Source organism: Bactrocera neohumeralis, chromosome 2 (assembly GCF_024586455.1).
Source record: "Bactrocera neohumeralis isolate Rockhampton chromosome 2, APGP_CSIRO_Bneo_wtdbg2-racon-allhic-juicebox.fasta_v2, whole genome shotgun sequence".
In the NCBI taxonomy this organism is placed as follows: Eukaryota; Metazoa; Arthropoda; class Insecta; order Diptera; family Tephritidae; genus Bactrocera; species Bactrocera neohumeralis.
In genome coordinates, this window is record NC_065919.1 from 47,070,638 (window position 1) to 47,084,487 (window position 13,850).

The 13,850-nt window shown below is 35.8% G+C and overlaps 1 protein-coding gene across 15 annotated transcripts in view; it reads right to left on the reverse strand.

Moving 5' to 3' along the window:
• Positions 1-13,850, reverse strand: part of LOC126751314 (serine-rich adhesin for platelets) — a 140,858-nt gene that overhangs the window by 64,974 nt on the left and 62,034 nt on the right. The window contains exon 1 of one of the 15 annotated variants that reach the window (XM_050461484.1): positions 5,508-5,990. The exons of the other annotated variants lie outside the window; for them this stretch is intronic. The gene's annotated coding sequence lies outside the window, so the exon portion shown is untranslated. Of the gene's footprint in view, positions 1-5,507; positions 5,991-13,850 lie in introns of those variants that run through there. 15 annotated transcript variants of the gene reach the window in all.

The window sequence follows — 13,850 nt, forward strand, 5'->3', positions numbered from 1 at the left end:
TACAAATAATACATAAGTCATGTGAGAAATATATAACAAATCTCATATTCGTGTCAGCGCACACTGGGAGAGGAGCAGTTTTCATGCTCTCACCACTCACTCAACTGTAAATCGCGGCACGATGCAATTTCAGATGAAATAGACATGGCAAATTGTAGCAACAGTTAACAGGCAATTTTCTAATTGAGTGAGGGAATTAGTGAAAATGGCGGCGGGAGGCTGAGCATGTAGTGAGTGTGCAGATTTTTGGCAATATTTATAGAGAGTGAGTGAGGGACAGAGTGTGGTAGGGATATACATATATACATATGTTATGTATGGATGAAGTGTACCATACTTGTATATTTTATAATTGATAGGTATGCATGAATTCATGCGATACGTCAAACTTTTTCGCCTTCAACTCGCAACCATAACTTATACTAAATTTGCCAAAAAGTTGGTAACGCCCAGAAGAAAGCGTCGGAAATCCTATAAAATATATACTGCTATGAGGAAAAATAGTAAGCTTAGTTCGAAATTTTAAATTTTTAATTTATTCTTCAAAGTCTATGTCGTCCACCTCAAAGTAATCCCTCTTGGCCCCAATACACTTATGTTAACATTTTGGCCAATCCTTTAAACAGTTGTTAAAGTCAATTTCCGGATTCACTTTTAATGCCTTCAATTAACTCAAAGCGGTTTCCCCGGAGAGATCGTTTGAGTTTGCTGGATAGCCAGAAGTCATATGGAGCTGAATCAGGCAAAAACGGTGGTTGCGGCACGATATTGGTTAAAAATTTCGCGAAAGACGCACGAAGAATCTATGTGGACAAAAACTAAGAGTTGTCAGCTCAAAATTCCGGCCTATTTTCACAGGCAAACGACGCATAACACTCAAATAGTATTCCTTGTTGACAGTTTGGCCGGTCGGAATCCGGAGTGCACCACATCTCGATAATCGAAAAAAAAACTGTCAACATAACCTTTATTTTTAACTTGCCTTAAAGTGTTTTTTTCAGCTTCGGCTCACCTTTGCCACGTCATACGGTCGATTGATCGTCTGTTTCCGGGTCGTAAACATAGATCCAAGACTTAAGGCCAGTAATAATAAGTTATATATGTATGTTCACATATATGAAAATGATCAGCATGACGAGTTGAGTTGATTTAGCCATGTCCGTCTGACCTGTACTTCTGATCCCTTAGTCTAAAATATCGCTTTGTTCGGTCGATTTTAAATTTTGCACTTATTTTCCTCATTAAGAAGCTGCTCATTTGTCGGAATTGGCGATATCGAACCACTACTGCGTTTAGCTGCCATAGAAGCTGAACGATCGTAATCAAGCCTTTGTGTGGAGAACTTTTTCATTCAAAGAGATATCTTCACAGAATTTGGCATGGATTATTGGCCAATGCAACGGTACAACCTCCGAAGAAATTATTCATATCGGTTCACTTTAGCTTATACATAGCTGTCATACAAACTGAACGGTTAACGATAAAAATCGAGTTCTATTTAATTGTGAAGGGTATTCCAGCTTCGATGCAGCCGAGACTAGGGTTTTGCCATGTTTTTTATTTATTTCTTTTAAAAAATTTAAATTTATGCTTTCTTAACGAATTTAATTTCGGTGCTAAAAATAACGAAGCAAGGAATTCGCACGCGTAAAATGTCTCACCCTTGAGCTGATTTATTTTTTGCATTGTCTCCGATTCAGCTGTCAGTCTGTCAAATGGTGGCGAACGCCCACAGGCGACTTTCGGTGCCCAATGAAAAGTATATAAGCGCATATACATACATACATACATACATACATACATACATACATATACATACATATACATACATACATACATATATATATATATACATATGTCTATATATTAACTAGAAGTTTGCTTATTGCTGCTAATTTTTATTGCTTTCGAGTCAAGATCGCTTCTGCTTGACGCCAACAAAAACACCAGCAACAAACCGCTACAAAAACGGGCAAATCATTGTTGTTTAAGCAGCCAACAACAAGTCGGTAAGCACTCGTTCAGCCACTAATGTCGCGCAACATTTTCAATAATTATTTTGGCAACACACAATTTATTTCATTATTTATTGTAATTTTTGTTGCTGTTTTTCGCACACTCCTCGCTGCATTTACAATTTGCAGTCGTCTGTCTGTCAGTCGTTCGCAAGTGCAGCAGCAACAATGCGAATGCAAATACGAAAATTCTTCGAAATCACTTGTCGTGCTGGCAATGCGCTCGCTGTTGTTGTAATTGTTGTTGCAACAGCAGTTGTTTGTCGCACCGAAATATTTTTGTCTTTTCAAAATTTTGTTTCTTTTTTTTTTTTTGTTTTTGGGTTCACTCGTCAATTCTATTTTGCCTTGCCGTGCAGCTTGTCTTCTTGCCGTTATTCCTCAATGCTGCTCGTTGCATTTCGCATTGACATTTAGGCAGTGAAAGCACACACACATTCGAATGAGTATTTCAGTTTATAACGGCACAATAAATTCCGTACAAGACAATACGACAGTTTCCTGCCTACACTATTTTTCAAAATGTCAAAATTGTTTTTCCCGATGAGGTGTTGATGGGCGGCGACGGCGGGTGCGCCAGCTGAGGTCGTTACACCACAACGACTGTGGCATACAAAATGCCATCGCAGGCGATGTGCAAGCGAGATGCATGTATGTACCTATATTTACATGATGAATGTGTTAAATGCATATATATTTACGATCACATTTCAAATAGAGGAAATGCATTGAAAGAAAGCAGAACTAATTGGACAATGAGTTATTTACAAAATTTTGTCTCTTAAACTAATAAATGGGTTTTGTGTTAGAGAAATTGAAAATAGACACAGCAGAACTATTATACTTCCGACTTATTCAGAATTGAGAACTACATACATATATACAGCTGTGGACATAAAGTACAAATCCGAATCCAATATTACTTATAATTTCTTTAATCGTTAAGTAGCTGTACGATAAAAATGTGGTATTTATCCACTTGTTACCGTTAAGAAACTCAAAAATACCGTTTACTTGTATAATAGTTATAATGCTCTTTATGCAACATAAAAACACCCATCTTGTGTCAAACACAGATACCAAGAAAACCAAGACCATGTAAAACCGATATTAGTGTTGACAAAACCATTGTACGGAAGAGCAAAGCCGATCCTTTTAAACCAGTCAGAGAAATTATTATCAAAGTTAACGACGAATTTAGTGTGGACGTGTTCAGAAAGCCTGTAGGAAGACGACTCAGCCAAGCTCAACTTTTTGGACAGATTAGCAGGAAGAAACCACTCCTGCCAAGGCGTCACATCAAAATTCGACTGGCATTTGCAAAGGCCCACAGAGGCAAACCAGCACAATTTTGAAGGAACGTGCTTTGGAACGACGAAACCAAGAAAAGTAGGATGCTTCCTGATATAAAAACATTTGTATGTCGTTCACAAGGTCAAGCCCTTAACTCTAAGTATACCAAAAAATACATTAGGCACGGCGGTGGAAGTATCATGGTTTGGGGCGCGTTTTTATGGCATGGCGTCGGGCCAATTGTTCATATAAATGGCAAAATGCACCGGGTTTAGTATTTGGATTTACTGAAAGGAAAAATGGAGCTATTTGTATTTGAGTCCACGCCCAGAAACTAGTAATTTATGCCAGACAACGACACGAAGCACACCGCAAAGGTAGTAATGCATTGGCTTGACAATGAAAAACTAAGAATATTGGATTAGCCTGTGCTGAGCCCGGAACTGAATCCAAGAGAAAATTTATGAAAGCAAAGCAAGCAAAACATTCAAAAATGTTGATGATTTATGGGGTGGAATTGAAGAAACTTGGTATTCAACAAGTAAGGAAGGGCGAAGTTCGGGTGTCACCGAACATTTTATACTCTCGCATGATAAAGTGATAATCGAGATTTCAGTATCCGTCATTTACATATTTTTTTATTTTGCTGTAAAATTAATTAGATTAGTAGTTTCTGAGATATGGTTTTTGGTCCATTAGTGGGCGACGCCACGCCCATTTTCAATTTTTCAATAAGCCTGGGTGCAGCTTCCTTCTGCCATTTCTTCCGTAAAATTTAGTGTTTCTGACGTTTTTTGTTAGTCGGTTAAGGCACTTTTAATGATTTTCAACATAACCTTTGTATGGGAAGTGGGCGTGGTTATTATCCGATTTCTTCCATTTTTGAACTGTATATGGAAATACCTGAAGGAAACGACTCTATAGAGTTTGGTTGACATAGCTATAGTAGTTTCCGAGGTATGTACAAAAAACTTAGTAGGGGGCGGGGCTACGCCTACTTTTCCAAAAAAATTACGTCCAAATATGCTCCTCCCTAATGCGATCCTTTGTGCCAAATTTATCCCTTGGGCCGATTTTCACATCTTCGAACTTAACCTTCTTATGAAGCCAAGAAATACGTGTACCAAGTTTCATGATGATATCTCAATTTTTACTCAAGTTACAGCTTGCACGGACGGACGGACGGACAGACAGACAGCCACCCGGATTTCAACTCGTCTCGTCAACTTGATCATTTATATATATTCTATATACATATGTATATATCTATTTTGATTAGTTTTAGGTGATACAAACAACCGTTAGATGAACAAAACTATTATACGCTGTAGAAACATATTGCCAGAGTATAAAAATATAGAATGTGTAATAGCTCCAGAAAACATATTTATTAACTCTGAGAGAGAACGACACAAATATTGTTCCATTAGACACCCAAGAACAAACGTTTTATGGTTTTTACCGTAATTATCTTAAATTGTATTTGTAATTTGTACCTGTATTTAAAATTTGTACTGATTGGAAGCTAAACTGAATATTATAACACGAGTGACGTCAGTAAGTAGCTCACTCTGGGAGATCATAAATGAAATTATCAAAATGGACATCGGAACAGTAAATAATAATGACAAATCGCGTTTGATTAATAAGAGAGCACTTAAATGAACAGCTGATAACGTCGAACTAACTGTTAACGAGTGCAACTCAGAACGCACTCAACTGTCTCTTGAGAAATTCCGAAGTGCCAGTAAAAAAAACACACAACTCTTTAACAAATATTCTTCGTAGAACTCTGCTATCAAAGCATTTTGTCACAGCAGTACTTAATGATTCGGAAAAAAGCCATGACATCATAGAACAGAAATAATACTACAACGAAATCGTGACTTTGAAAGTATTTGACCAACTTAGACAAAATGGTACAAAACGTTATCAGAACACATTCTCAATCAGCTTACGTGTTCGGCAAACACGATGACGCTAAACGCTCGCCGACGCACTCATGCACAGGTAATAACGGCAGCGCTTGCTTTTCGCCGCTTTTTTGTTTTTGCTGTCGACAGGGAGGGAGGGTGGTCGTGCTCAGCAGCCAAAATAATAATTAGTGATTCATAGCATAAGAATGGGTAGTGACTTCTACACACATTTATGTATGTACATATGTATATACATATGATTATATATACTTGTTTCTCATACCTAGTTGTCGTACGTTGTGCCGGTGTGTGTATTACGAGTTGAAACAATTTAATAGCGACGAAGAGTATTGACTTAGCGCAGCGCTAAGCGAGTGTCCGTGAACCGTGTGTGCGACTGCAGCCGAATAGTGTTCGCATGCTCCTCGCCTTAACCGTTAAGCCTGGTGCAGTTGAAAACGGCGTTATTGTCGTGGATGAAGTAACAAATTTCGGCAAATGCATGCAGCAGCGGCGTAGGCGATAAGATTGTGTGTGAAAAGTTGCAAAAAAGTTAAGGAAAAACTTGTACACACGCGTGATTTAAGTATTTTCAATTTTTTATTTTTGAGGAAGTAAACTCGAAGCAACTATTTTTAAAATGCTGCACCTAAAAAATCAATGTCACTGCATTATTATTTTAAAGCATTTGGATTTTATTTTTTTTTTTAATTTTTTTATTTAAACTTTTTTTAAATTAAAAATTTTCCTTGTTTTACATTTTTTTTTAATTTTTGTTAATTACATTTTTTAATTTTTTTATATTTTTTTAATTTTTTTATATTTTTTTTATTTTTTTTTTTTTTTTTTTATTTTTTTATTTAGTTTTTTTTAATCTTTTTATTTAAACTTTTTTTAAATTAAAAATTTTCCTTGTTTTAATTTTTTTTTAAATAATTTTTTTAATTTTTGTTAATTAATTTTTTTTTAATTTTTATTTATATTTTTTTTTTAATTTATTGTAATTTTTTCTTAATTTTTTAATTATTATTTTTTTTTACTTTTCCCACTTTGTTTCCTTTTCCGTTGGCTCCTGTCGGCATACACCCTTGTGTTGATTGTTGTTGCTTTTGGGGTTGGGCTCTTCACTGCGTACTTTCTACTTCAATACACTTTAATTGCCTTATTCTCTATAAACTTTACGCTGCTATAAGATTTAACAAGCTATTGTCGAGATTTCGTATGGCACTAAAGCAAGCGCGCGCACACACACGCACACACAAACACTTAAACACATGCGGTCACAATTTTTCTGGCAGTCGCGTATTTATACAAAACATATATGTATTATATTTTATAAAAATAACTTTTAGCTAACACGCAAGAAGAATTTTCATTTGAAAAGCATATAATACACAGTATATAGCTATATGTATGTGTGTGTGTGCAGCGCAGTCAGGAACGAGAGCGCAAAGCGGAAAGCGTAAAGCTGTTGAGCCATCCATGCACAAGTACAAGCCGTTCCGTAACGTACCCGTCGTCTATATGGTGGACTCGTGCCGAAATCACAAATTCAAATTCAATCCAAAATATATAGCCAACAACAACAATAAGCGCCTTGCTACGAGTATCTGCTCACACACACACACACACACAAGCCCAGCGTTGGAGGCATTTACGCTTGCAACACACGCTGTACACGCCACGAATTTTATTATAGATACACACTTGGGTATTAAGACGATTTTGCCGATCACTTTCGTAGCTCACCGAAATTTCGTTATATAGTAAATATAAGTATGTACTACATCCATATATGATTGCGAATTTATTTAATTATTACAGCAAATTATTTACACTCGAGCCCACAGGTAATTAAATACTTAATAGCACTTTACACTTTACTGCTAGGGCTGCTGCCTGCACGGATTGTATTAAGCAAATATATATAAATATTTCTATATAGTATTTTCACCGATTTTTCACACTTATCCGACTTGCCGCGAGTACCTTTCAGCCACGATGTGCTCGCGCCGTCTAAATACACACGCTCAATTTGGACTCGAACAGACAGAGTTTTCAACGGTTTTGGCTGCCATGAAGCGTATGTCCTAAAAATAAATCGGTTGTATGAATGCTTTATTTTCAGCCACGAACCTCATCGGCTATAGATACCTATGTATGTGCAGCGCACGGCTAAGCACGAGAGAGTGACGATCTGTGCGATTATGTATTAAATATGTAGGTGAGTGCGTTTGTTCTTGTAGTGAGCATAATGCCCGCAAGCAAGAGAGGCACGCGCCACACACGAGTTGCGGCCGAGTGTTGCCGATGCATCATGCAGAGAATTTGGAATTGTATTGTTGCTCCGGCTCTATGTATCTTAGAGACATCTGTATCTATACATCTGTACCATGTCGATCAGTAAAATTATTTGTAGAACTAAGAAATGTTCTTAGCTGTTAATTTGAAGTTGTATTTGTTGTGAAAGTAGAAAGGAAATTAGTGTAGAAATACAACGCTGTGATACTTAATAAATATTTTCTAACGGCTTTACTAGAGTTTCATGCTGTACAGGAAGGCAACAGGAATTGTTAGAGTCAGGAATATATCATAGAATTTTGACTCGGCACATAAAATGGTCCCGGAATAGAGATAGGAATTATGAGCAGTTTAGCCGTTTATAGTTACTCAAGTTTCTTGGTCTATTCTGTTTGCAACGCCGTAGTTGAATATCTTTTCAGAACGCTTTGGATGAAAATGAATGCAGGAAAACCCAAAAACAATCCATTTATGAAGCGGAATGATGATGTCAAGGGAAAACTAATTTGGTCGAATCACCGTTGTCCTGGCGCAAGCGGTTACTATCCAGGGTTAACGATCAGTACTACCCACGACCACATTCTTAATTAAATGGACCTACACGAAAAAGAACTGCCTCTTTGCCGCTATGTCTGAACTTGGTATCCCCGACAAACTAATACGACTATGTTGTTGCCGTTGAGCAACACTAAAAGCTCCGTCAGGATCGTACGATACCAAGCGAGTTTTCAGACGAAGATACTCCCTATCGTGTGACTACTTCAATCTATGGACAATGACAAAGGGAAGAAGGACTGGCGCGCTGAAGTAAACTCGCCTATAACCACGTAAGCCTTTTTTACGCCAATAAAGAAGAAGATACTGTCAAACAATTGGACCATCTGAAGGAAGCAATCGCCCAGAAAAACCTAGCTTTGGGCAATAGGAGAGGAATCATGATCCATTGGGACAATGCCTGGCCACACACATCGATAGTAGCAAGAAGCTCTAATAGCATAGGACCATTTCTTAGGATCTGTAACCAGGTAATGTTTACCCATAGCTATGGCGAACGATTTTTCTGATGACAAATTCGACTTAAGTTAATCGACTCTCACCGATTTTTGCCAATAGGGATGAGGGTTTTATGAGTAACATTATGAAATTACCTTCAAAATACTACCAAGCTAAAAAATTTTAGTGTTGCGATCTCTTTTCCTCATAAGGCTTCGATTAAGGCACCTACTCAAACTTGAAAACAATGATTAACATTCAACATTCATGGTTAGGTAGAAAACATCCGTTTTCCCTAGATTCATATAACTTGAAGTTTAAAACTTTTGGGGATATCGGTATGCGACGTCAACAACATTAATTGCGAGCACCATCTGAATATTATTCTATCGTGCTATCTGGCCTCTTTAATATTAGACATAGTATAAGTATATTGCTTTCTTTCTCAGTATTTTTAAGCCAGAGAGATTAACAAGAACAAAGTTTATTTCTAATATTCCTTTTGGCATTATAATTATTCAACTATTGTTCACAACAAGTTCTGCTGCTCCAAGTTAATATTGCTTAAATAAACCGGATATACATCCAGGCCAGTTTCGGTTATGTATACGAACATCGTGAGACATTTACGTATAACTTCGTTCCAGTAATTTAAACTTTGAAAAAGGTGTTATATAATACAAACGCAAATACAGATATGGGAGGATGGAGTCATGTGTAGAAGTTCACGCAAGTGAGGAAAGTTCTCTGATCGCCATTCACTTGGGAGTGGCCAGAAACGATCCTTTTACACATGGCTCAAGCAGCTCACTACTTCCAGTCTTTTACCAAGTATCCTCTATATTATATATATATTTTTTTTTTTGAAAAGCCAAGAAATCCAAAATCTCAAGAATAAAATTACTAAACTTGTTTAATATATAATACCTTTGAAAACCCCATCACTCCATTTTTAATTAGTATCCCGCCGCATAGCAAGCTGTTTCCAGTTTTTCCTGGCACTTTTCACAATTCCAAATTTAATTTATAACTGATGTAAATTTTTATCGGTTGATGGAAGGAGACTCAAAACGGTTTTCTTAGAACTCTAACAAAATTATGGATGGTGTATTTTTTCATTTGCATTGAACTTTAAAGGAAAGCATTTTCATTAAAAATAGCAATTAGTCGATTGCTTTACATAAATAAAGAATTTTAGACATTTTGGGGAACTCTCGGTCTTTTTAATATGAAAGCTGTTATGAAGAAATGCCAGTTGGCAATAATTCTTGATACAAGAACTGTGACGAAAAGAAAAACAAAAGGTTCTGAGCAAAGACACCCGTCTTAAACTTGGGTTTAGCCTAGAAAAATTACTTTAAACACTTAATTTAGTATACCCGCACTCATTTGATAGATAGATTATAGGCATGTTCAAAAAAGTTTCAATTTCGTACACTGTGTTCCAATAAGACAAAGAAGTTTATATTATTTTACAAAATTCTCGAAACCCTCACAGCTGCTACTTCATTTCTCAAAAACAAACATGTACACCCATATATACGTTCACAAGCACATGACAACAAATACACTGGAGGTAAAAACAAATAAATTATTTTAAAGCAAAATTGTTTGAAGAAGACACTACTCGAGCATGTAGCAAAAAAGCTTTTCGAAATAATTTGCAAATTCGATTGGCTGAACGAGAGAGTAATTGAATGAATGAAATTAGCATGAAAATTATGTATGTGTGTGTGCACACTGTCGTCTCAGCCGGTTTAGCAGTTGCTGCTGGAGTGCACTTGAGAGGGTCATCGGTGCTTATTTTATTTAACGAGCCAATTAGGCGAAGGTGAATGAAATTATTATTTACATTTTTTCTTCCACGAAAAACGTATGAATATGTCGATTAAAAATGTAAAATGTGTTTCTGTGATTGAAACAAGCATACTTGTAAAGGGTGATCCATTTCTAGGTTCTCTACTTTTTTTTTTTAAAGAAAAAACACAAAATCCTCAAATTTAATAGGATATGTTGATTATCACTCGAAAGAGCATTTTTTTTATTTATTTTTTAAAGATTATCCTTTTCTAATCGTAGCCGCGGCTACGTGTCGGCTGGTCCATCCCTTGAGTCCAATCTTCGATGACTCGTTCGACCATTTCGACTGGTAACTGGCGAATGAAATGCGTGATGTTTTGCATCGAGGCCTGAATCGAAGCGGAATTGTTCGCATAGACTTTAGACTTTACATATCCCCACAGACAAAACTCTAACGGTGTGATTTCACACGATCTTGGTGGTCAATCGACCGGCTTTATACGGACGGTGAAATTACCTGCTCACCGAAGTGTTCTCTCAAAAAATTCATTGGTTGATTCGATATGTGAGAAGTGGCGCCGTCTTATTGTAACCAAATGTCCCCGTGGTCACGAACATCAATTTCAGGCATCAACTAGTCGGTTATCATGGCGCGATAACGATCGCCATTGACGATTACGTTCTCACCGGCATCATTTTTGAAGAAATATAGACCAATGATTCCACTGGCGCACAAACCATACCAAGCTGTTGTATTTTGCGCATAAAATGGCAACTCTTGAATCTCTTCAAGTTGCTATTCGTCCCAAATGTGGCAATTTTGCTTGTTTACATACCCATTGAGCTAGAAATGGGCCTCATCGCTGAACAAAATTTGGCTCGAAAACGTGTGCTCTTCTTAGAACTTTTAAAGAACCTGTAGAGCGACGAGATGTTGCCTGGGAACGTCGAGTGGCTTTAGTTCTTACAAAAACTGTGTTTTGTACGCTTTCAATTTAAGATCTATGTTAGAAAGTCTACTTACATTGACTTCAACGATATTGCTAAATCATATAAGACTTCCAATATACGGATATAGCAACCGGGTGAAATAAAGAACGCAGCCGTAATCTGTTAAACGTGCACTAAAAACCGAAATCCAGCCTACTTATGCTTGACAGCTGTGCTGACAGCTTTCCACAGTGGTGTTACACACCTTATAGAAGACTTTAAGCGAGTTGTGCGTTCTTTTGCCACTCTCATACACTTTTATTAATGAATATTGCGCAAAATTTTTAGACATTTAAGCCGATCATGTAAATAGTTGATAAACAACAGCAGCTGAATTATAAATATCAGGTACAGTCGTAAATAGTTAATGCGACACAAGTGTCTATTAAAATTTTTCCAATCAATTTACGCATTTACCGGGCTTTTCCCCGGAGCTTAAGCCGTAATGCTACATTTGATTGATTCGAGCTGCGTGTTATCCGCCGCTTGGCTCGTACCAGCTGTTCTGTCAATTAAACTAGCTGCTGGGCGTTAGCAAAAACAGCAACAACAACAGCAATATTAGCAATCAACTATACAAAAAAGGAATAAATAAATAAGTAAAACTGACAAAGAGCGAAAAATATACAAAAGAAATCAGAGAATTCTTTTATTTGCATTGCTGAGTGTGCTGCTGCATAACAATGAGTAACGGAGGCGAGCAAACATTGCATGAATAATAGATGAAATGAATGAAAATGTGCAGCGGCATGAAAGTGTAAAAGAAAAGAACTACATACACATCAACAAAAACAAACCCAAAAACAAAAATCTTGCAAAAGAGATTAAACAATTGGCAATAAAATAATGTCGCTGGCAAAGACAAACAATGGCGGGCGTTGGCAATGAAATTCTAAAATCACCAAATCAGCAAAGGCACCTCTGATAAAAATCCTCATGAAGAGTTATAACGAAAAAAAATTAATAAAAATAAAAAATAGTAAAAACGAGAACATAAAAACCATAGTGGGTAATAAAATTTCCAACATATTAGAATAAAATTTCACTTCTGTAGGAATAAGTGAATGAAGTAAAAAAAAAAATTTTTTTGGAATATTTTGATGAACTAACGCATAAAAATATGATGAATAATGATAAAAGGGAATCTCAAATTTTTATTGAAATATAGTCAAACCTGAACAGCGTACTTCGTATCTTATAAATATTGAGGTAAACAAAGGTGATTATTGATAAAACGACAAAAAAAAATTAAAACAATTTTAAAAAGTAGATTTTTAAAGAGTTGTCATATATTTTTTTAAGTTCTGTTGTTTTAATTCTATTTAATTCTTTAAAATTAGTACTTTTGTTCTTTAAAACAAATTTCATGTTTTCATTTTAGCAAATTTTTACTACTATTTATTCAATATTCTTAGCATAAGACTAATCGCCCTAAAGTAGGCAACGTGTTTAGTTATTGACTTAAATAAGACGCAAGTTGACCTATAATTAAAAATTTATTGCTAAATTTGCTTAAATTTAATTCCACCCTATTTGGAATTGAAGTTTTTAATAACGTTCAGGAAGAACGGAGATACCAAACTATTGAGTGTATCTGTAGTCTAGTCACTAGTCTTTCGACAGCCGTTTTCCCTTAAAGAGCGCTTTTGTATCTCGACTTTCAGACCGACTTTAATATTTGAACAGCAGTCATAGATTTCAATCGGAGGACTAAATAATGAAGGTGAGAATCCGAAAAAATTGGGTAGTTTTAACAATTTTTATTATTCTGGGTTCAATATCGACTAAATTAAGGCTTATCGTCTGAATATAGGCAACGTATTTTGTATTTCTATATAACAACATAGCCTACACTTAGGATGAAGTGGTACTTAACGCATTAAAAAATTACTCCATAAATTGACCAAAAATCTATTTTTTTAGAAACCGTCATTTCGTCAAAACATTTTATTTTGCTTATTCCTTCGATTTGCTTTACCAGATTTAACTTTACTTTAACTAAATCTGTTGGATTCTTTAATCTCAGAGGATCCAGTAAAGAGATATAGTGGTCAACGCAAAACGTCTTTTTTGAGAGAATCTCCCGAATATCAGTTCCTTTCCAAATAAATATTTTTACTAATACTAGGTCTTAAAATACAGCTAAAAGATACCATAATATTTGTACCAATTTTTTATCAATAAATTTAAAAGTTTTCTCTGAAAAAAATTCTGGAAATATCGCTTTTCTCAGTATTCTAACTGCACATAGCTCCTTAACTTTTACATATTTTTGACTAATGTGCTTAACGAAAATAAAATTTTAGCCAAAGAAATGCCACATAGTTTAAATTTTATAAAATATTGTATATATATATATGGCAACCCTAGCATCCTCACAGCTACAGAAACTACTGTTATAGTCAAAGCAATATAGGAAAACGATATTATTTGGGAATATTTTGAATTAAAATTCCTTTCAAAGTTTGAAATTAGTTTCGGGTTAGAAATAACTTCGTCATATTCCTCCAATAACGGTTTCTCAGTTATGTCAAACCCTAAA